Source organism: Rhamphochromis sp. 'chilingali' (genome assembly GCF_963969265.1).
Source record: "Rhamphochromis sp. 'chilingali' genome assembly, chromosome: 1".
Classification (NCBI taxonomy): domain Eukaryota; kingdom Metazoa; phylum Chordata; class Actinopteri; order Cichliformes; family Cichlidae; genus Rhamphochromis; species Rhamphochromis sp. 'chilingali'.
Window position 1 is genome coordinate 7,209,167 of NC_137929.1, and position 20,626 is coordinate 7,229,792.

General features: G+C 44.0%; 1 protein-coding gene across 1 annotated transcript in view; it reads left to right on the forward strand.

Moving 5' to 3' along the window:
* The first annotated feature begins 7,402 nt into the window (after nucleotides 1–7,402).
* LOC308410518 (uncharacterized protein) overlaps nucleotides 7,403–20,626 on the forward strand; it is a 68,366-nt gene continuing 55,142 nt past the window's right edge. Inside the window, exon 1 of the mRNA XM_080903898.1 lies at nucleotides 7,403–7,474. The gene's annotated coding sequence lies outside the window, so the exon portion shown is untranslated. The remainder of the gene's footprint in view (nucleotides 7,475–20,626) is intronic.

Consider the following 20,626-nt stretch of genomic DNA (forward strand, 5'->3'; position numbering starts at 1 on the left):
ATGAACATGAACACTGTCCCTGTCAAACACGTCCAGATAATCTGATCCAGTGTTGTTCTTCTTCTGTGGTGTTTGTGATGGAGCAGCAGCTGCTGATCCTGATGTCCTCCACCAAGGGGGCAGCAAATTCAGCTGACTGTCATCATTTATTAAAAAGATGTAACAATGTGACATAATGCAATATAATAGTGTCAGTTACACATTGTGGGTTGCACTGTGGCCAGAATGGACATTACCTCCTGCCTAATGGAAGCTGTCAGCCATCCTGCAACCATGAATTAGATAAGCAGAAGTGAAGGGATTGTTAACAACAATTTAATAATAAAATGTAATGTGATAGTTGCACTTTATTAGCTCCCCACAATCGTATGAATAATAACCATGAATGCACTGCATGCTCATAGCAAGTTCTTTAGGTTGAAAGTGAGATCCTGCTTTAAAGGGCGCTTCATCTGCTGGGAATGACATGTTTCTTCTAGTATGTAAGGCTCAGCCCATCTTACTGGGACTTACTTTTGTAGATCCACATGCTCTAAACCTGGTGCTCCATGATTGGTGCAGAAGCTTTAAGCTCCTATTAACAAATAATGACCATGGACTTAGTTGTTACTACAATAACTTATCATTGAGCAACTTGTATATTTAATTTTACTTGTAAAACTATGCAAGTAGAATTGAATGGGGCACAGTGAGCTGAGCACAGGCCCACTCTGTGACACTCAGAGGTTTGTGGATATCATACTGAGAGTATTGGACACAGTGCAGCCAGCTTGCAGCCACTTTCCCACCACTTTAGCACAATGTTTACATGAGACTCAGCCACACTAATGTTCCTGGGCAGACATGTGGTGCAGCATGGCTGATGGCACTGTACCTGCAGCTGTCATGGACAAGAACCACTCAATACCTCACCCAAGCCAAGCCTGTGCTGATGTTGTGATCTGAGACCGAGACACTAACCCAGGATTATGATATGATGTTGTGAGAGTTTCACTAAGAATTAGCTCTGATTACAAGATTTCAATCTATCGTAACTCTAATTTGTATTTACTTCAGTTTGTTCATCTTGGAGCTGTGTGCAGCTGAGGACAGTCTTATTATTACCAGGTGAGGATATGTAACAGCCACAGTCTGTAGAGATGATGTCACCATGGAGTGGTGATGTCACTGGAGCTGCCAATATGTGCTCCAGCCAAAGCTACACCAGAGGGTTGTGCTGTGTAACAGGTTGGTGCAGGTGGTGTTATCTACATTTGAACATTAGGCAACAGTCTCATGAAGACACTTTCTATTGTTCACTAAAGACCAACAATAACAGAGACAAAGGGAGAGCAGCAGAACTAGTGCTAACAATTAGCACTGCTAGCCTGCCCACCAACACCAACTAATGTTCTAAAAACGATGATCAATGATTTTGCTGTAACGGCTCCAGCTGTCTGTGTCAGGGACACGTTGGAGATGAAGTGAGTGATCCAGTGACAAAGGTTTGGAAACCTGCAGTCAGCTGAGACTAAAGGAGTCACCTGACCGAGAGACCAAATGTTTCACTGAGAACGTCCAGATGAACAGAATCAACCTTTGGGATAATCTGTTCCACACATCCATGTTTCACTTACTGCATTATATTTCCTCATTGCTGTGCACACAGGCCTGTGGCTTATAACCAACTCCAAGTTCAGACTCAGAGGCTGCTGAAGCTGTTTTCTGGAACAGAGACGTGTTGGATATAAAAGCAACTCTTCTTTATGTGTCAGCACTGAGGAAAGGAGCAGCTTCGTTTCTAAGTGTATGAAGGACTGTAGCAGTGTGTGAGTGAGGTTTATTTCACAGACAGAACCATGTCAAAAACACAACTTCAGGTAAAAACAATACAAAATCAAAGAGTCTGATCAGAAGGATTAAACAGAGGAGTGTGGGACTGTTTTTAACAGACAGCAGGTTAAGCCAGGCTGGAGGAGTAAACTGAGCCTCGGTGTGAGCAGCAGTGTGTTTGACAGGAAGCTGAGATAAACAGTCTGGAGCCCATTTAGTGCTTCATATGAAAGTGTGAGGATTTGAAAGCAAATCTAAAATCAAGCAGGAGTCAGTGTGAGAATGATTTGTGCTTTTCCTCAGTCAGATGCTGGGAGTTTCAGTTCATCCATGTTCAGCGTGCTGTGCTTTGTGTAACAGGAGAATATGACAGTATAAATCAAGTCTTCATGTCACTGAAAGCCTCCACAGTCTGCTATGGAGGTGCATCAGTTTGGATTTACAAGAAGAACATTTCTTAAACCTGCCACAAGATGGCGCTCCAACAGAAGGGATGTCCACAGTGTAACACAGACACACACATACTGTGTGAATGTGTGAGTGAATGGGCTTTCAACACAAGGCTTCTGCTGCTACCTTTAATTACATAATTAGCTAACAAGAACAAACTGTTAATTACCACCAAAGAACGGCTCCAGATTTTAGCTGCTGACCATTTTGTGAAACGTTGATTACATCAGCTTATTGTTGATTTTTCAACCTTAATATCAGCTGCTTTAAAGGAGCCTCGTTCTCTCGCAGTAACAGTTTTCTTCACTAGATGCAGTGCAGGCACAGTCTGTGTTTCTAAACTACACACTAATGTTCATTGTTGTGCAGCTAAATCCTCCCTCTGGATGGGAAGAATCCCTGTCAGGCTTCAAACACCTGGCTTGGTGTTCTGGAGCTAATGTGTCACCTGTGAGGACTCTGAGATGAACACACAGCAGACACTTCAGTTCTCCGTCTGTGTGTCCTCAGTTTCCCAGCATGCCTTGGCTGTGGTGGTGGAGGTGAATGAGGGGGAACATCTGTCCTGCTGCTCTGTCAGCACTCAGGTTTCATACCTGGTGATCTCAGAGGACAAAGCGGCGTTACAGCAGCGCACGTTGATGAGACCTGATGCTCTGAACAGTTCAGACTTCAGCCTCACTCTGAGAAAACAAACGACTGACTGTCAGCAGCAACTACACCTGCTCCATCAGTGACGGAGAGAAGGACTGAGACTGAGAGACATACAGCTGCAGGTCAAAGGTCAGAAACGCCCGCTATTTGTACGGGTCAGCAGTTAGTACTGCAGAGGTCAGAGGTCAGCTTGCTGACAAACCATTTGAAACAGTTTGGAGCTAAAAGCACAACAGCAGAGGAAAGAAGAGACACTGCAGAGATGATGCAAAATATTGTGTTTTGTTCTCAGCTGTCAAAAAGTGTAACACACGTGTTCCAGCACAGCCTTTGTGTACTTTCACTTCTCCATACTGTCCATTGGAAATCCTGTTTGTTCGTTTTTGATTTCAGTCCATGTGTCCAAAGCAAACTTCTGTCCCACACTTTCTCTGCTGACTCTTCACCGATGCTCAGATGATCTCAGATGATTTCACCAGAACTCATCAAAATTCGGGCTCCACAGAAACCCAGACGTCACTAAACAAGCGTAACAAGCAAAGTGAAAACTGGTCGTTCAGCTTTATTGACCAAAGATAAGCTCACATGTCACCTCATGACACAGACACTTATTTCCACAGCATGCACGAGGACTGACAATAAGTGTCTATAAAGCCACTTCTATCTGCCACACCTGTGCTTCTGTCATGGTTGCTCTCCTCTCACTCTGTCATTTATCCACAGTCTGCCTCCCTCTGCTCCGTCAGCTGACGTCCTCTCTACACCACCTGCTGTGTTTTATCCTGCAAAAACACATTTAAGAAGCGTTGCACCGAGTAACGGGAGGAACTGGTATAAAATACATTTAAAGGAGGTGGTGCTGAGTGCTGTGACTGGGGTCCCACCACTGACATCACGGGTGGAGGACATGTTGGAAAACTGCTACAAAGTGCTGTGCAGCCAGCAGAGCTTACAGTCTGTCCTGTGTGTCATACAGGCTCTCACACTTAGTGTTTCTGTGACACATTGAAGAGAAGTTTGTGTTGTTCACAGTTGTGCTTGTACTGAGTGACAGCTGACATGACCTAACAGGAATAATGTGTCTGTGCTGAATGAGAAGTAACACACAATGAAGTCTTGATGCATCTCAATCATCCAGGAAAGTGAGTCTGTTGGTTCTGTTCATCTGGACGCAGCGTTTTGTGGGAGAAACGTGTCGTCATCATCAGGTGACGTCTTCAGTCTCAGCTGCAGGTTTCAGTCTTACAAACAGGACATTTGCATAAAGACTGAAAGCAGCTGCAGGAACGATGGGCTGGGAGCTCCGTTCCTTCATCTTAATTATGCAGATTCTCAGGACCATTGATCAACAACCACTGATCCATGTCCATGAGTCCCATTCACAGAGATGTGGGAATGGCTGCAGTCACAGCATGTAAGATGGAAATAAATGAGAAGTATTTAGCTGAAGTGGATTTGATTTATGTTAGTTCTTTTTTAACTTGTAGTTCTACATTGGAAGATTATTGTGATATTGAAATATAAAAATACATTTATATTCTATTATTTTCTCAAAATAAGCGTCACACTCGTGGAAGCCGGTGTAGCCGCCGAAACGCCTGCATTTATGGAGACTTTCAGCCCCAGGTAGGCCAGTTATGGATCTTCGGATCCACATTATGTCAGCAGCTGTTCTCCACCGTGAACTGTGTTCAAACAAACACGCTCACGCCTCACAGACGACAGCTTACAGTCCTGTAGAGATAAAGTGACTTCGTACAGCCCCGACCCGCATTTGCAAATATGAGAGGAAGACTACGTGGGATGACCGGCGTCAGGTACAGACTGCTATACCCTGCAAAGCTGTTAGTGACCCATGGTGATGTGAGGAAAAGCTTTACCGATCCCAAAGAGACCGTAGACTACGCGGAGAAGCACCTCTCCCACCCACCTTCAAATGTATTAAAAGCAAGGATATATCTATATGTCTAACGCTGACACAGCACTGTGTTTCTTCTTTTCCCTTTATATTCCATGTAAAGGTGAATATGGAGCGTTTATGGAGCTCGTTTATTGAGCAGCTGTCAGTTAGAAGGTAAGAGTTACTAGGTTAACAGAGGTTAGCAGTAACAGTACGGGGAAGTATATTGTGTTGTTCTTTTGTTGGTTTTTATTTTATCGTACTTTACTTTGTTATTTTGATTTTACCTGTTGTGAGTGCTTCCCGTAATTCTCCTTTTTCTTGCGCCGCTGCGGCCAGAGTTCACAACATTACATATTTTTGTATCTATAAACAGGAAGCTGACACTCTCCAGACTTTATCAAAGGTGTGAGCGTCACAGCAGAGGCCTTTGTGTCAACGTAGCTGAAGACAAAACACAGAAACACATGAAGGAGATTTTCCTGGCCTGGATTTTATACAAATATTCTGCAGTACATCAAAAATGAAAGAAAACCATTAGTCAACATATGAACATCACCTCTGAAGTTACAGAGCTTTGACTGGAGACACAGCTGAGCGTTTTGCATTTTGCATAATTAATTACACAATTAATTATGTAACCATAATTAAATGGTTACATCATCTTTAAAGTCCCCAGAGATCAGGAAAAGGGCCTGAGGGTGCTGTGTTTGGAGTCTGCTGTTTACAGTGTGCAGGACCTCACAGGCTGCTGCAGCGTTAGCAGAGGGCGGGACATACACAGCTATCATAATCACGTGTGTAAACTCTCGTGGTAGATAGTACGGTCTCATGCTAACCGCTAGCAGCTCAATGTCCTTACAGCATAGCGTCTCTTTGATAGAGAAATGCCCAGAGTTACACCATCTATCGTTCACAAACACAGCCAGACCCCCTCCTCCCTTCTTACCACTCTCCGCTGTTCTGTCATAAGAGGCTCAGCAGCTAAAGCAGCACACCTGGGTCTCCCAGCCTATTAAAAGCAGCCCTTTGCTTCACCTGCTTCACTAAACATTATTATTTTAAGCAGAGTGGTGTGATTTATGTAGGCATTGCTGTGTGACAGGATGACTTTTCTTGCACACCCACCAAATGAGGGCGCACATGCTTCCACGCCCACTGGTGACTGCACACATCCTTTCAAGGAAGCATTTCATTCATCCCTAACAAATGGAACAAAACACTGTGCAGCGTGTTCAGGTTTGAACGTGGCCCTGGCCTCTCTCTGCATCCACCTGGCACATGCAACAGACATCCACTCCCTGCTGAACTGCTTGTATTTGGTGTGTTGAAGTTTTGGTAAAGTTTGAATAAATTCCACTTTATTTATAGGAACATTTCATCTGTGGACTCCTGCTTCCCCTCTCCTTGAGCCAGTTTGTGACGGGAACATGACATAAGAAAACTAATTTATCCCTTTTTGATTCTGTGTATCTGGCGCTCATCCAGTGAGTTCACACTTGGCAGAAACAGACTGAATTTGTCTGGAGAACTTTGGCTTCAGCCAAGTTAGATAAACACACTGTGTCTCTGTCAAAACAGCAGTGTAGTTGTGGCACCCCTGTGAGGGAATGACCACATTAATATTATTTTGTGTAAAACACTCATGTAACGGGACATTTTTCATTGCTATATGTATTTATTTTCAGTTTCTTTAAGAGGATAGAAAATCCATGTAACAGGGATTCATTTTATGTTAGAAAGCAGTGAGGGCGGAACTGTGGTGCTTGCTCCGGGGTTTCGGGGAGCAGTAAGTGGAGCCCACCTTCCGCTGCTTCCTCAGACACGTTCTGGAGGAAAGCAGAGACGCATCGTGTCTTCCTTACTCTGCTCTTCACCTGCTTTTACAGGTCGGTACACGGTGCTCGCACCGAAAATGTTGTTTATTGTCACCATGGTTACCCACGTTAATGTGAATGGGAGAGTTAAGGCGGTCCGCCAAAGTTATTTATATGTAAACACGGGAGAAAACCAGAGGAGTGTCCCGCGCGACCGCACCGCGAGCCCGCTCGTTAGGTGGAGCGCTCGTGAAGCAGAGTCAGTGCGCTCCTATGCTCTGTGCAAACGTGTTGTAATGCTCCAATCAAATCAGTTCTGTGAGATGTGAATGTTAATAGTTCTGTTAAAGTGACTGAGTAGATTAGCTAGTGTAACACAAGCACTCTGAGCAACTCTGTGTAGCTAACAGAGGCATTCATGGGTTGATTAAACAAGCTGTGTTTCATGATGCACTAAATAGTGATTTTGCCAGTAAATTACTGGAGGGAACAAATGTAATGTATTTACCAATGCTGTTATTGAATAGAACTGTTTAGCCAGTAAGACACTGCAGAAGACAATGTGATGTGTTTATTGATATGATAAAAGGATGTAGCTGTTATGGAAAGAAGTGTGAACTTGAGAAACTGAACCAGTTAAAAAGAGTATATTTCACTGATGTTGTGAAATAAGTAAATGTAATTGATGTGAATGAGGAAGCAGCTGAACAGTATATTGAAAGCTCATGTTTAGTGTTTTATAGCATTTATTTGTGTGAAATAAATCAGACTCAGACACGTTCTGGAGGAAAGCAGAGACGCATCGTGTCTTCCTTACTCTGCTCTTCACCTGCTTTTACAGGTAACATATTTGTCATCGAGGTCTTCATCCTTGGGACCCGTAACATAGTAACTTCTTCATTGTTATACTTCTATAGTTTTCCCATTTTGTGAGCTGTGGATGTGGAAAGTGTCTCAGTGACACATCCACATGAAAACGGCGTTACCTTCGTTCATTTGCACGTCAAATGAACGAGCTGTTTGGACTTTAACGTCACAGCTGATGCTTCGATACTCGAACTCAAGAGTTCAGCTTCCACTCAGAGGTACAAGTACACACAGCAAAGATAAACGTGTACACAAGGTGGAACCCACAAGTGCACAGCTCCAACCAGAGATGGGAAGTAATCCGATTACTTTTTTCAAGAAACGAGTAAAGTGAGGGATTACTATTGCAAAAAAGGTAATTAGATTACTGTTACTTTCCCGTAAGCACGCTGCGTTACTGCGTTACTAAAACCGCAGCTGTGTGCAGATGAACAATGGATAATCTATCGAGTGTGGAGAGAGTGTGAGCGTGCAGCGTTTAAAGCGTGGAAGCACTGACCTTACTTTGAGTTTGACTCTGTAAAAAGTGACAAAAACATTAGCGTCCGCTGTTCACTGCGTGGGAAGACAACATGCTCACTCACTATGTGTTAATGGGCATGCTTATTTATAACTTTGATAAAATGTCATAAAAATAATTCCATGCCAGCTCACCATTGGTGATCAGGTAGTTTCTGTTCCAGTTCCAGTCCCATAAATCATGAAGCTTGCTGCCAGAAAAGCTTCAAGTCTGACTCCAGCTGCCACACAGTGCTCACTGATATCATTTGCAAAAACCCCAGTGTGACAATATTTATCAGTGAAGCAGAAATCAGGAAGTGACGACTTTTCTTTGAACATTTGCTAAGGCTAAGCTGTGCTTTCTACCACAGTTGGGAATTTCCTGGTTTACAACAAATTATTGTGTCAACACCGCATAAGATTTCAAACTACAGGAAAATCACTGGAGTTATAAGAGGCAGACAACGACACACACACCACATGCATGCTGTTGCTATTTATTGTGGATTAACCTGTCAAGGGCAAGAACAAAAGAATTCTGCCTCAAATACAGGAAATCATAGCTTTCCTGTATTTCCTCCATTGTTGGCATGCTGGTTAGTGCTGTTGCTCCACAGTAAGAAGGTCCTGGGCTAAATTATCCATGAATGTAAACGGCTGTGTGTTTCTATCTGATAGACTGGTGAGCTGTCCAGGGTGTACCCTGCCTGGTAACCTATCACTTCAGGGTTATTTCCCAGCCCTGCTGCAACCAGGATAGAGATAGGAGGATGGTAGTTGTTGTAGACCCATTCAATTTCAATTGAAGGATTAAAATGTTCCAGGAGCTCAACTTACTCCATCTGAACATGTTTCAATCGTGTTTTATGAACACAACATGCAGGTTTACTGAATATGAAAAGGTTGTGTTGATTTAACTCAGTTGTTTAAGTTTCTGCCAAAGCAAAACCTTTGTGTGCAACCAGTGTCCACTATGGAATCAAGTAAATCCAACATGTTTTTGTCAGTGCAAAAGGAGTTACGGTACCTGTATTCCTGCACAATATTGTCCCGGGAGGGAGGAAAACTTTCTGGTGAAGTTTTGGTTGATTTTTGGGTTTTGCTTGACACTAGGTTGATTTTATCAGTGAGGTTTGGATTGTTTTCTTTCTCTAAGAGAGAGAAAGATGGTTTTATGCTTGGACATGTTTGCAATGGGCCCCAGTATTTGTTACTTTATTAGTATTTTATTGGTTGCGTTTGTTTGTGCTTTTGTTACAGTGCACTGAGATAAGAACATCTGAGAGGTGTGATCCACCAGTGGTGATATTTTGGTATTTTGTGAGTTCCCGATTTAACAAATCAGCTCTTTAATCCAGACCTGAGAGGTTGAACTTTAAAGCGCTATAAAATATTCTTACTGGAAACAGTGGCAAAGTGTTTTTCTCCATGATTATAATGGGCTTGGGAGAAATTCACTTATATGTGACATTGATCACATGAGAAGTCCTGAGCCTAAAAGGATTGCAGCGAGTCAATCCAGTCCAAAAACAAGGAGCTGTTTTCCTTTAAAATGATGACGTCATCTTGCTGGTGATGGAGGCTCGAATAGACTGCGCGTGAGACTCCATTATCAGCAATATCTGGTATGAATGTGTGTGGATGTATGCATGTGACTGGACTGTGATGGACTGACGACTAAAAGTTTAACTGACTTGATACTGAGACAAAAACGGTGCCGACTTTAGGATTAGTGAACGTCCACAACAATTCACCCAGCCTGTAGAAGAAGGGTGGAGGTTTTGTCTTGCTCACAGACATATTCAATCTGTCCTTGGCCCACGCTGTGGTACCGGCCTGCTTCAAATCCACCTCCATCGTCCCGATACCCAAAAACTCCAACCCATCTTGCCTCAATGACTACCGCCCAGTAGCACTCACCCCCATCATCACTAAGTGCTTAGAGCAGCTGGTCCTAGCACACTTCAAATCCTGTCTCCCTCCCACCCTGGACCCCCACCAATTCGCATACCGCCAGAACAGGAGCACAGAGGATGCAGTCTCCATCGCACTGCACTCTGTCCTCTCACACCTGGACAACAACAACACCTACGCCAGAATGCTGTTTATAGACTTCAGTTCAGCATTCAATACAATCCACCCCCCACAACTCATCAGGAAACTGACAGACCTGGGCATCAGCTCCCTCATCTGCAAATGGTTACTGGACTTCCTGACCAACCGCCCCCAACATGTCCGGCTGGATAACCACTGCTCATCTACCATCACAATGAACACCGGTGTACCACAAGGCTGTGTGATGAGCCCTTTCCTCTACTCCCTCTTCACCCACGACTGCAGACCTGCTGATGGTTCCAACACCATCATTAAGTTTGCAGATGACACCACGGTGATTGGCCTCATCAGTGACAACGATGAGACCGCCTACAGGGAGGAGGTGGATCGTCTGGCTGAGTGGTGCGACACAAACAACCTGCTGCTTAACACCGAGAAGACCAAGGAGCTCATCGTGGACTACAGGAGGAATGCTGACCCACATCCACCCATCCACATTAAGGGGACGGCTGTGGAGCGTGTGAGCAGCTTCAAGTTCCTGGGAGTCCACATCTCCGAGGATCTCACCTGGACGACCAACTGCTCCAAGCTGGTCAAGAAGGCTCACCAGCGCCTCTTCTTCTTGAGGACTCTGAGGAAGAACCACCTGTCCTCAGACATCCTGGTGAACTTCTATCGTTGCACCATCGAGAGCATCCTGACCAACTGTATAACAGTCTGGTACGGGAACTGCTCTGCCTCAGACCGGAAGGCGTTGCAGAGGGTCGTGAAAACTGCCCAGCGCATCGCCGGAGCACCACTTCCTGCCATAAAAGACATCTACAGGAAGCGGTGTCTGAAAAGGGCTGGGAAAATCATCAAAGACCCCAGTCACCCATCACATGGAGTCTTCACCCTCCTGCCCTCTGGGAGGCGCCACAGGAGCCTCCGGACTAAGACCACCAGGTACCGGAACAGCTTCTTCCCCACAGCTGTCAGACTCCTGAACTCTGCCTCCTGACATCTGACCCCACGTTAAACTCATGGACTGAACATACACACACCCACAATGGACAACTGTACCCTCAAACACACAATAATAACATGGACTGAACCACCACTCACAACCACTAGCACTTTATATAGCCTCTGTAGAAACTACCTACACCCTCACTTATCTTAACTGCACTACTGTATAGCTCTGTGTAAATAATCATTCTGTACATTCAATAATCTTTAATCCTACAACTGTCTACAACTTACACAGTTCCCATATAGCTGTATATCTCAAATTTCTGTAAAGTTATTTATTTCATATTCTGTATAGTTTTTCATATTTATATCCTGTTCATAGCCTGTACATAGCTTGTACTCACTACAGCCTGTGCATACTTATTTATAGAATATTCACAACATACTTCATACCGTGTACATTATAACATACCATAATAGACCCATTTCTGTAATATACTTACATATCTATACTATTGCTAATATATATTGTAATATATCTATATCACTAAGCACTTCTGGATGGATGCAAACTGCATTTCGTTGCCCTGTACCTGTGCATGTGCAATGACAATAAAGTTGAATTCTATTCTATTCTATTCTTTGTTTTGTTTTTGCAGGAGCAGAAGGATGACAGAGACTAAAGGGGGAGGCTGTAGCTTCACATGAGTGTGAGCTGCAGACTGAACCCTTTGGTTGCTAATGTTGAGTCACTGATGTTTGCATTAAGAAAATTGTGTTTTATTAGCTGTGTTTTAATTAAGGTATCACATTATATTGTTGGGAATGTTAAATGCTAAAGTGAAGAAAAGCTTTGATTTCACTCATGACTGAACATGTTATTATTAACCATAGCAGGTGTTACGTCCCCTGGCTAGTCTAGGGGGTTGAAGGGACGAACATAAATGTGGATAGAGAAGGAGGAGCCAAGATGGTAATTTTAAAAGGTTTATTGAATACTGGTGATGGGGTTCAGACCGAGGTGTAACGTCAGGGAGAGCCAAGGCCAACATAACAAACAAAACATCCCTGACGTAGAAATAAAAGAAACTTACCTAACTCCAAAGAAACAAAATATACAACCTATAACCATAACCTACCTAACAACACATAAACAGGAGAAAACAGGGTGTCAAAACAAAAGGCAGCTCTCCCCTACAAGCAGTCTGAACATGAAACAACAATGCTCACACAAAATACAAAGGCATGCAAGCCTGCACAAGTATGGCAACCAAAATGGCCGGAGGGCCCAGAAGCACAGCTCCACAGCCTTAAATAGTGCTCTGCTGATTACCAATTAGCCGGACTCTGCACAGCATCCAATCAGGACAGAGGAGGTGGAGCCTGGACAAAACAAAGGGTTAATAGGGAGAAGAGACATCCTCCTGGGGGATGTAACACCCCCACCCAGAAAAACAAACGTATAAGTTTGTTAACCTTACACCATCACATTCTTGAGAGGGCATCGGCCACAATATTTTCACATCCTCTCTTATGCTTTATTTCAATGTTGTAGTTTTGTGAAATTAAAGCCCACCTCATCAATCGTTGATTGTTGTTATACATACGAGAGAGGAACACGAGAGGATTGTGATCAGTGAAGACCTCTACAGGTTGGGAAGTAGACCCCACATACACGTCAAAATGCTGAAGAGCCAGAAGCATGGCCAGAGTCTCCTTTTCAATTGTCGAGTACCGCCTTTGATGAGTATCGAACTTCTTGCCAAAGAAGCAGACAGGACGACTCACTCCTTGTCCATCATCCTGGAGAAGAACAGCTCCAGCCCCCACCTCACTGGCATCCACTTCAAGCTTGAAAGGTTTAGAAAAGTCTGGAGCGACAAGAACAGGTGAACTCGACAGAAGACCTTTTGCACATTCAAAAGCATGTTGACACTCAGGACTCCAAATGAATGGTACCTTCGGGCTGCACAGGTTTGTCAGTGGTGTTACGACCTCAGAAAAATTCCTACAGAAACACCTGTAGTAACCAACCATCCCCAGAAATCTGCGCAGCTCGCGGCGTGTTGTTGGCACAGGAAAGTTAAGAATGGCATTAACCTTTGCACTGATAGGGCGAACCTTGCCCTGCCCAACTTCCTTTCCAAGGTAGGTCACTGTAGCCTTACCAAACTTGCATTTAGCCAAGTTGAGGGTCAAGGAAGCATCAGCTAAATGCTTGAACACAGTGGTCTGTTGACGTTGTACTGCAGTACAGGTACTGCAGTACAGGTGTACGTGACAAATAAAATTTGAATTTGAATTTGAATTTGGTTAAGGTGTCAACATGCTCTGACCAGCTGGAAGAATAGATGACCACATCATCAAGATAAACATTACAGTTTGCCACACCAGATAATACAGTTGACATTAACCTCTGAAATGTAGCAGGAGCATTTCTCATTCCAAATGCCATGACTGTATATTGTAAAAAGTGATCAGGTGTTACGAAAGCTGAGATTTCTGATGCTCTTTCTGTCAGAGGTACTTGCCAATAACCTTTAAGAAGGTCCAGCTTACTCACATAAGCAGCAGATCCGACGCTGTCAACACAGTCCTCAATACGGGGCAGTGGGAAGGAATCAGGTACGGTTACTGCATTTACCTTGCGGAAATCTGTGCAAAAGCGAGGTGTTCCATCTGATTTTGGCGTAACCAGGCACGGAGAACTCCATGGACTATAGCTTGGGATAGCCAATCCATGCTTTAGAAGGTAGTCTATTTCTGTGTTCATCATTTCCCTTTTTGCCATATTCACACGGTAAGCATGCTGCTTAATAGGCACGGCATTCCCAACATCAATGTCGTGCTCTATTACAGTAGTACGGGAAGGCATGTCCCCAAAGAGTGTTAAATGAATGGTGATGAGCCTTTCAATGTCCAACTGTTGCTCACGGGTCAAGTGAGACATATATAGACAACCGGGACAGTACCTCAGAATTAAGCATTCTGGCATTCTGGTAGCTGGCATCACAAAGTTTGAGCCCGTCTTCATCTAAGCTCGACCTCAATCCTGAGGGAGAGTTCAACAAAAGAGTTTCTGGAGATGAGATTGGCTCTGACGGAGATGCCACAGGCTTATCTGCGGTGCCACAGAAAGAGTCAGCTCTAGAATGAAAAGATTTGAGCATATTGACATGGCACAAGCGTGTTTTACGCTTCCTGTCTGGTGTTTTAATCACATAGTCAGTGTCATTTACTTTCTTATCCACCTGGTATGGTCCACAGAAGCGGGCAGACAATGCAAGGCTAGCAGTTGGTAGAAGAACCAAAACCTTGTCACCTGGATTGAAAGATCGAGGAACGGCTTTCTTATCATACCAACTCTTCATCTTCCCCTGAGCAGAGGAGAGGGCTTCTGCAGCTGCCAACCTGGCCTTATGGAGGCGCTCTCTGAACTGTGAAACATAATCCAGAACATTAGTTTTCACAACATGGTCTGTTGACAAGAACTGTTCTTGCAACAACTTCAAAGGTCCCCGAACAGAATGACCAAACACTAGTTCATTTGGGCTAAACCCAAGGGACTCTTGCTTAGCTTCGCGCATGGCAAACACCATCAGGGGTACTCCCTCATCCCACTCGTTTCCAGTATCCAAGCAGTATTTCTGCAATGTTGCCTTGAGTGTCTGATGCCAGCGCTCTAATGCTCCTTGAGACTCAGGATGGTATGCACTTGACACAACATGCTTAATCCCCAGAGTCTGCATGACCTGCTTGAAAAGTTTAGACAGAAAGTTAGTTCCTTGGTCTGTCTGGACTACTTTTGATAAACCAAAAGTACTTTTGATAAACCAAAAGTACTTTTGGTAAACCAAAAGTAGTGAAGAACTTTGTCAAAACTTTAATCACCAAAGGTGCAGTTATTCTTCTAAGTGGGACAGCTTCTGGAAAACGAGTCGAAGTACACATTGCAGTCAGTAAAAACTGATTACCATTCTTTGTCTTGGGCAATGGACCAACACAGTCCACAATGACACGTTCAAAAGGTTCACCAAGTGCTGGTATAGGATGAAGAGGAGCTATAGGAACTGTCTAGTTTGGCTTTCCTGCAATCTGACATGTTTTACAAGTGCGGCAAAACTAAACTACATCAGCCTTCAATCCTGGCCAAAAGAAATGGTTGAGTATCTTGTTGTACGTTTTTGTAACTCCCAAATGACCAGACAGAGGGTGCTCATGTGCAAGGGAGACTACGTAGTGACGATACTCAAGAGGCACAACAATCTGATAAGTAGTGCTCCAGTCACAGTCATCAGAACAGCTTCCCTCTACGTCCGCTGTTAAACTTGGGTGGGCAGTCCACTTGCGCATCAAGACCCCATCTTGCAAGAAATAAGAAGCCTTTTTATTTCCTGTTTCAGAAAGAGAAGTAAAGCATTTAGTCAATGAGGGATCAGACTTCTGAGCAGCAACAAGGCTTTCACATGTGACTGGCAAGTCTAACTGTGGGAGATGTAGATCCTTCCACTTCTCAGTAGTATCCTTTGAGCCACTTTTAAGATCAACTAGGGTTTGCAAATCATCTGTAGCCAGAGCCTGAGCCAACGAAGAGTCTGACAAATCAATTTCTGCTTTAAGTCTTGCTTGAGCCCTGGTGAGAACACAAGCAGGAAAAACAGATGGGAAATATGTTGCTAGGTCGTTGCTCTTCAAGTTTGATTTTGGATCATTTGTTACTTCGGGAACACGTTGCACTTTTCCACCAGCAATATCATTTCCCAAAATGAACTGCACCCCTTTTATGGGAAGAGAGGGGGCGTACTGCCACAGAGAAGATGCCATTAACCAACTTTGACTTGATGTGTACATAATGCAAAGGAGCTTCAACATAGCCCATTTCAACTCCTTGAATCAGAATGCTGCCATGACAAGGGGAATGGTCACTCAGGGGTAATACATCAGATAAAATCACAGATCGTGACCCTCCCGTATCTCTGAGTATTCGAATGGGTTTTTCATCCTCAGGCTTCCCAGTCAATGACACAGTGCCATCTAAGAGGAAGGGTTTGAAGCAGGGATCAACTCCTTCACTTTGGTCCCTTCTCTCAGCACGAATGGTTTTAATTAAACCTACTCCTTTTGGTGACTGGTTCTTGCGCTTCAAAGCGGGACATTCAACAACAACATGACCAAGTTTATGACAATAGAAACATTCCCTTTCGGTCCTTGGAGCAAAAGTCTGTCGTGGGCTTGAAGGATCCTTTCGTGGGGGAGGTTCTCTGGTGGTAACTTCACGTTTCTGCACAAAAACAGTTTTATGAGTCAGCACAAATTCATCAGCTATCACAGCTGCTTCTTTCAAAGTGGAAACCTTCTGTTCATTAAGGTGTACAACAATGCGTTCTGGCAGGTGTTAAGATTCAGTATTGAGGAAGGGTACAAGAGGTGATCGAAGAATAACCACACCGATCCGGCCGGGTGAAGTCAAACGATGATTTTAATGAACACACGTGTGGGAAGACAACTCTGTACGCAGACAGGAAGTAGTCTTCGACTTAATCAAAGCATGAACAGATATTTTATAGCATCAGGGTTTGTTTACTGACGCCCCTTCATGCGTCACCAGTACATTTTATACATAGATCAGATCAACATCATCATGACTTTTCACCTAGACAATCATCTTCTATTTTCATGGCGTGGTACTTTCCGTTCTTATCTTGTTCCTCTTTCTTGCCGAGACACCAAGAAACGGTTCCTCTTTTACCAAGACAATTTTGCAGTTACAGCCAAACATAACTAACCTCTTCCTCTAAATAAATCTAATTTAAAGTGTGTGTGTGTGTGTGTGTTGACCTCACATGCTCTTTGTGTCACCTCTTCACCTACTGTCTGTGTCTCGTCCTCAAATGCTCTTTCTCAATTCACCTGTTGCACTTCTGACCTTTTACCAGACCAGAAGCTCACTGAGACTATGTGTATGTCTTCTACTAAATAAATGTTTTAACCAAGAACCTCTACTAAAACCTTAATATAAAATGACCTGATATAAGTGTTTTGTAAGCATGTATTGCGATTCCTTCTATGGCTCCAAGTCACTTGCACAATAGATTGTCCGAACATCGCGCCGAACAAAGCTTCCGACCCCCAATTAATTGACCGAGCTCCAACTCTTTAATAAGCACAGATATGCATTGTGTATAAAATAGTCATAACTGCTTAAGGCCTTCTTAAAGCTATCTGTTACATTGTTAAAGCCTCGTCTTAGGAATGCAATATCCATGCTGCAGATTATATTATTAATGCAATGACAATTATTTAACAATAACAGTAAAATAATTTCCCTCCTCGACACTCCCTCTTTTGACCTCTGGAACACCAGAGGTCACAATACATTGTGTCCTCACGCAGACCCTTCTCTGGTGGTCTCGAACCTCGAGATCTCCAGGATCCTCGCCCCTCCTGTGGTCGCCGAGATCGATCTTCTGCAAAGGAAACAAAACACCTTTTCTTGCATCTCCCTAACTTATCCTATCTGGGACTCTTTAATCAAAAGCCTGATCCTAATTATCTTCTTAACTTATTGACTTGTATTTATGTATACTCTTCAACGTTACTCATCACTTTAAAATTCTTTAAGCGCTGGTTTCACGTCCAGCTGCTCGCTCTACTTTCCCTTATCTGATCATCAACATCCTGTGCACAAGTTGTCGCTGCTGCAAGTTAATCTACTCCAAAAGAAAACAACCACTTTAATCAATTAAGTTTAAGCATATAAGCAATTACTCCTGTATACATTTCATCATAGCTAAATGCTGCCTTGAAACAACTCCTATGTGTTAACACTAACTTCATTTTAAAACCTCACATTTCCTATGTTATCACCTGTTTTGGTATAACCTTTTTATTTCATTTTGCTCCCTTAATGTAACAATACCTTCTAATTCTAATGTATCAGACTTAACCAAAATATATGCTTTCCTTCCTCTTTGGTCCTTCTTTAAGTTCAGTTAAAAGCTAAATGAATTTAGGGCCTTTTGCCTGGAATCAATACTGTCATGTGTGTTTCTTAACTCTGTGTCTGTAAGCGTGTGCAATCCTTCATGAACTCATATTATCCTCACAGTAGATTGGCTAATCATAGCGCTAGCCAAAGGCTCGTGACCCTCCAGAGACAAATTTGAGCCACAACTCCTTTAAAAGTATCAATCATGTCGGTATAATCAATCACGACCTCTTCTCCTGGCCTTTCTGGCATGAGAAACTTACCAGCTTCAGGTTTTACTGCTGGCTTTGGGTTGTGTGCCCCACAAATTAGGCACGTTCTGGCCTTTTCCAGTATCATCCTTCTCAAATCAGGATGCCACCATCGGCACAAATTTCTCTCCATCTGTTTCACTCCCACGTGACCAAGCCCGTGAGCCTCATTCACCTTTTGTTCCGCCATTTTGGCCGTTAAAGCGGGACGCCCATCTGGCCCCCTCCACAAACCGCCATCTTGCCAGGCTCCTTTGTTTTCCCACACCCCCTTTTCCTCTGGGGATGTCTCCTCCTGAGCCTGTCTAACTTCTTCCATGCTGTTAGTGCTAACCTCCTCTTCTGGGGTTACCTGCACCAGTTGTCTCTGTCCTTTGTAGCCCGCTGCTTCCTTTGCGGCTTCGTCAGCTTTCTGATTTCCTCTTGCCACCATACTGTCTGCTTGTGAGTGGCCTTTGCATTTTATAATACTTACCTCGTCTGGGTCCTCCAGGGCCTTTTTATGACAGATGGGTGCATTAGTGGCCGTTCTGAACCCGGCTCTCTTCCACTGAGCCAGTTCCACATGAGCTGCTCCAAACGCATATGCTGAGTCAGTGTAGATGTTCACTCTCATGTTTTTAGCCAACCTCAGGGCTCGAGTTAGGGCTATCACTTCAGCTCTCTGGGCTGACTGTTGTCCCTCGATTTTTCCTGCTTCTTTCACCTGAAACTCAGTTCCTACTCTACAGACTACAGCATAGCCGGCTTTCAATCCTTCTTCATCTCTGTGGCAGCATCCATCTGTGAACCAATCCTCAGCTCCAAGTATGGGCTCTGCCTTTAGGTCTTCCCTGATTTTTCCTTCAACCTGGGCTTTCTTAATACAGTCATGTGGTTCTCCTGACCCCATTAGGTCTGCCATATTTATTCCTTCATGTGTGAATATCAAATTTGGCGCCTCTAAAATTTTGCTCAACCTTTGTTGCGTCAGTGGAGTCATTGTGAATGCCTGTGAGTTCACATAGGCCACTACACTGTGTGTAGTAAGCACTTTCAGTGGGTGTTCCCTCACTATATGTGCTGTTTTCTGAATTATCTTTGCTACTCCTGCTGCGTGTTGTGTGCATGTGGGATGCCTTGCTTCTGTTGAATTTAATCTTATGCTAACATACATAAGTACATCCCTACCTCCCCCTTTTTTCTGAAACAACACACCATTCACAACTCCCTTTGTTTCTGAAACATCAAGATAAAATGCCTCATCATAGTTAGGTGTGGCCAGATCTGTGGCTCTTGACAAATCCTGTTTTAGTGAAATGAACGCTGTCTCTGTGTCCGGCGTCCAAGGCAATTCAGCCTTCAGATCTCGAACACCAACTTTCTTGATCAGGTCCCTCAAAGGGGCCGTTTTACCCGCATAGTTCGGAATGAGCTGCCTGCTGTAACCTGTCAAGCCAAGAAAGGAAAGCAACTCCTTCACAGTTCTTGGTTTTGGATGTGTCAGAATTTGGTCTCTGTGTGTGTTCATTAACCCCACTGATCTGTGTGCGATCACCCGGCCCAGGAATGTTACCTCTGGCCGGACCAACTGCAGTTTTTCTTTGCTCACTTTGAAGCCACACTCCGCCAATCTGTTCAACACCACGAGCGATGCTGCCGTACAGGCCGCTGCTGACGGGGCTGCAATAAGAAGATCATCAACATACTCTATTAATGTACAGCCCCCTGGCAGTTGACATGGGGACAATGCCTCTTTCAACACCTGATTAAAAATTCCTGGTGAGAGTGCAAAGCCTTGTGGTAGGCGTGTGTACCTAAATTTGCGGCCTCTGTATGTAAATGAGAAAATGTCTCTGAGTGACTCGTGCAGTGGGAGACAAAAGAATGCATTCGCTAGGTCAATACATGTGAACCACTTTTGGTCTTCAGTTTTGTGCTTCTATTATGGTCTGTTAAATGGTATGTCAGACTTCAGCCGGAACAGGACAGGCGAACAGTTAGCTAGACCTACATCTGTGGGCCCTGCGGACCACAAAGTACCAGGCAATTTTGAGAGCTCAGCTACTGCATCAGGATGATCCATTCTTTCCCTGCCATGTATTCTGGAGATTTCTTTATGTTCTAAGATCACTGCATCGTTGGACAAACAAGTTATGCGATATATTTTACATTTTGGTGCATACCAGACGTTTGGAATTTGGGTGCTTTGCCAGCATGCGTTGTCCAGCGCCCGCTTGACCATTGGTCCCAGATCTCTTGGCCCATGACCCTCGTGGCCCGCCAATGTAATGTGAGGGGCTGAATCCTCTCCCACATTGTACCAAGGCAGTTGTTCATCAGTAAATTTCACAGCCGCGGCCACACCTTCTGGTCCAACATAAATGTTATGTGTTTGCAC